The sequence below is a fragment of the Vipera berus genome (assembly GCF_964194415.1).
Source record: "Vipera berus genome assembly, chromosome: 1".
Classification (NCBI taxonomy): domain Eukaryota; kingdom Metazoa; phylum Chordata; class Lepidosauria; order Squamata; family Viperidae; genus Vipera; species Vipera berus.
Genome location: NC_138202.1, coordinates 134,568,423 through 134,572,670, shown reverse-complemented (window position 1 = coordinate 134,572,670; position 4,248 = coordinate 134,568,423).

The following is a 4,248-nucleotide window of genomic DNA, read 5'->3' as shown; positions in this document are numbered from 1 at the left end:
TCCAGTCCATTCTAATCATTGTCTTAATATGGAAGAATCCTCTATGTTGTCTCCCCAGCTGTTCCATGAATAGTTGTAAACAATGGGATCTGAGCCAGTACTCCAGATGGCAAAAGCTTATTTGTATCTTCTTTGCAGTGCAGGTACCAATGTAACCAGAGCTTTCTGATTGCCTAGAAATCTTCTAAAAGCAGGTCCCATGATCACAGTGTATAGAATATTATGTGTTGGGTTTTTTTTTACTTTTCTTCTACAAGCTGTTTGAAATTATTGAGCATATTCTGGAATTTGACTACAAACTATTGGTTTTTTTTAAAAAAATGTTTTTTCTACTATAAAGATTTTTTACTGGGATGATCTTATTTGTTAACACAAAGTTTGGCTACTAGGATCATACTTACTCTTGAAATGTTTTATCTTGTCAGATCTAGTGATGCCTTCAGAATGGTTTTTTGTAACTAGTAAAGGATGTTTGAAACAGAAAGAACCATTATTTTGCGATTATATAAAATCATACTTTGGAACCTATAAATAAATGGGGAAAGCTTGTATTTCGTGTGACTTAAATGATTACACTCAGAAAGATAGTAAAGATTGAATTAGCATGTGGGCTGCACATTCAAAGTTACCAGTTCTGATCTGCAGATGCTTTCTTAAATCTCTTGTACAAGCTTTCACCTCTGTTGCAAATGCATTTAGCTCTTGTTTACATGGCTGGCTTATTTGGAAGAATTTGCCTCTTGAAATTCTGCAATAGCACAACACTGGAAAGCTGGCAGTTGTGCTTAGAGGAAGAGCTGTTTGCATGAGTTGCTGGGAATTGGGCACAATAACAATTTAATATTGTTATGAGTAATATATAGTTAGATTCACAGACTAAGACTCGTAAAAATGATTCAAATCCTAAGCAAAGACCTAAGAATTATTAAAATGGTGTCTAAGAACAGATGCAGTTCCAAGCCGGGTTTTGTTTTGTTTTGTTTTTGTAAAAAGGTACAATAAATTCAAAATTTCTAGATATTGAAGGAGTCCTTTAGCTATAGCTACAAGGGCTCCAATCACGATTGTACAACAATAGATTTCTTTTTCCATAAGCATTCAACTTTGATCTGCAAGTCCTGGTATTTCATTTTCCATCCTGGCATCACCCAGTACAGCAACATCAATGAACCTGGTTTTCATTCTTTCAATGACTGCTGTACAAAGCATGTTATGAACAAGATGCCTGTATGTTTGGACCTTAAAGTCCCATAAGATCTTAACCCACTCATTTTTTTCAAAACCTCAACTTGATGGTTCCAATAGTTTTTACTACATTCAAATCCAAATGTCTGGCAAAGTTTCCAATGAATAATTTTGGCTAGTCGGTCATAACACTGCTTATAGTCTGTGAAATTTTTATTACTATTTAACAACTGCATGTAAACTTTCACTATTTTCCATTTTAATAAGGTGACTTCTAGATGCACTGTCCTTTGGATGTTTTTTTTTTTTTTTGCACACCTGATTGTATAGAATAGATGGGTAGGTGGGTGATTTTGGATTTGCCTTGTACTTATCTAGCTTCACCTTTTCACTTGGTACATAGTGAGCTGTCTTTAAAATAAAAGGCTAATTTTCTGCTATGAAACAAGGTGGGCAGGCGGTAAAATATTTTCTTTATTCAAAAAAAAAGATCTGAATTAATGTGAATCTCTGCAGCTTGAAGAGATGTAGACTTCATATCTTCAGCCAGGTAATTCTGGGAGTTGAAGTCCACACTTCCTCAAACTGCCAAGGTTGAAGAACACTGATCTGATGCATAAAGTAGTGTACAAATAGACTTGCTTGTCTTTTGTGTATTACTTTTAGCTTTATAGGAACCTATAAGCAACGCTAAACATTAACTGGAGAGCTAAAGTTTCCTGTGCGCTTTTCCTGTTATCAATCTTAAGGTTACTTAATAGACTATACTATCCCATGCCCAAGGCTTGTCTCATAAAGATGAAAGATGCTTTGAAAACTAACCCTGTGTTTCTTGAGGAATTGTCTCTCATTCAGAGAACCTTGACAACGAAATTGGACTTTGTAAGCCAGTTAAAAGCAGGTGATCAAAATAGGATCACGTGGAAATTTTTAATATAAGAATTGCCTTGCTATGGCTCCCAATAGCGATAAATAATCTGGTACGATCCAAGCCTATTCACTAGAAATGTCACATGCAGGCCTGAAAAAGCTATGGCAATCAAAACAAAACGGTACAGATAGCCAATATAATTAATTGCATGATGTAGTGACAATATCATAAATTAGATAGACTAGTTTCATAATACCAACTGGATAAAATGACTAACCAACTAGAGTTGTTCCGATATATAAGCAGCCTTACTTTCAAATAAGTAAATTGCACAAGGAAAGAAGTATGAAGATCATTTGTGGTATCTAAAATGTATTTTCTGTTTGTGTGTGTGTGTGGGGGGATAATTTTGGCATTTTCCATTGTTGTCGGAAATGCCTTTCTCTATAGAGTGTGAGTAAATCAGCCATAAGAATAGTTACTTACAGTGTGAAAAGCTGCTATCTTAACAAGTGTTTCTTATTTCAGCTTACAGATGGAACTAGCCCTATTCAGTAGGGCATCCACTACAACACATAGATGATCTGAATGTTTTCATCAGAGGCTGTAACAATAGCAAAACTCTCATTGCTCGTGACACGTCTGCGGCCTACTTTATTCCCAAGCTTCAGATGTCAATATTAACCGGGTACACTGCAAGAAAGAAAACTTATTTTTTTACACTTTTCCGTAAAGTGGTGGCAAGGAATGCCTCAACATTCATAACAAGATGCTTTTAACCAAACATGTTCAAATATTCCTCACCCATATCATTAAACAGCTGAATAACTACAGCTGCTTTTATGTGGCAGAAAAGTGCAAAACCTGCCCCCTTGTGCTAATTATTTTAGACGTCATATTTCTAAACAACCTATAATCTTATTTTCTACCACTGTAGCTGTCTCTGATACAGGCTTTACGCTCGCCCACTCTCACACGCAAACACATTTTGGTGATAAACTCACCAAAACTCATTTTTGTAAGAAAATTCTCATTTTTAACCTTCCTGGGCACTGATGCTATCTCCTGTATGCTCTCGGCCTTTATCTTAGCAAACACGGTTTCCGAAGAAGCGACGTTTGCTTTGTGCTCTTCCGCATTCAGATTATTCTTCGAACTCAGAAACAAAAAGAAATGATAAAAGGTAATCAGAGTTGATTGTACTGGTTGCCAAAGCACTCAGTTTCTTGGGACAGATAGGAAACTGATGTGGCAAGTTTCCATTCATAACTACAGTCATCATGAAGAAAAAAGGAACTTTTTAAAAAACTGTGCATAATAATTGTTGGAAACCTAACTAAATTATGATTAGTCTCCTCATGCTTTTTACATATTTGCTTGGTAAGAAGAAAACCCACATCTCTGAATGTTTGTTATACTCCCATTATAAGTTATCGTTGCAGCATGATTATCTAAAAAATAAAAGCAGTTTCCCTCTCACTCCCAAAAAACATTGTAATAGTACTTGACAAGTTTTTTTTATAAAAGGCAACTTAAGGTGTGGAGGAACTCCATAACCCCTTAGTGAAAGCCATCAATGGAGGAGGAAAGTGACTTCCTCATTGATACAATTATTTCTGTCCACTCATGTGCACCCTCTGAAACTAACTATGCAAACATTTTGCTGGTAATGCCGTTTCCAGTGGTGGGATTCAGTCAGTTTGCAACACTTCGGCAGAACCGGTAACTAATTTTTTTGTTGCCCAGGCCCAGAATGGACTTCCAGAAGCGGCATCCACACAGAGAACCGGTTGTTCACATATTTGAATCCCACCACTGCACGTTTCTGCACCTTACCAGCTCCACTAATTTTCTCAGATATGAAAGGTGATCTTATCAAACCATTATTGTTTTTTGAATAGCAAATTCGGTGATTAGTTCTAAGTAAGCTGGTGTCAAATGGGGAAGACTCAGTAATTTATTTATTTATTTATAATTGAATTTCTATACCGCCCTTCTCCCGAAGGACTCAGGGCGGTGTACAGGGCAGTAAAAGCTTTACATACAAAAGTTAAAATGAAATTAAATTAATTAAGCCCTAACAATAAATAATTAAAAATACCCCAAACCCTTAAACCAGGCCGGCCTGTTCAAATAAATAGGTTTTCAGATCCCGGCGGAAAGAGCGAAGGTCTTTCTAATGTAGTGTTCAA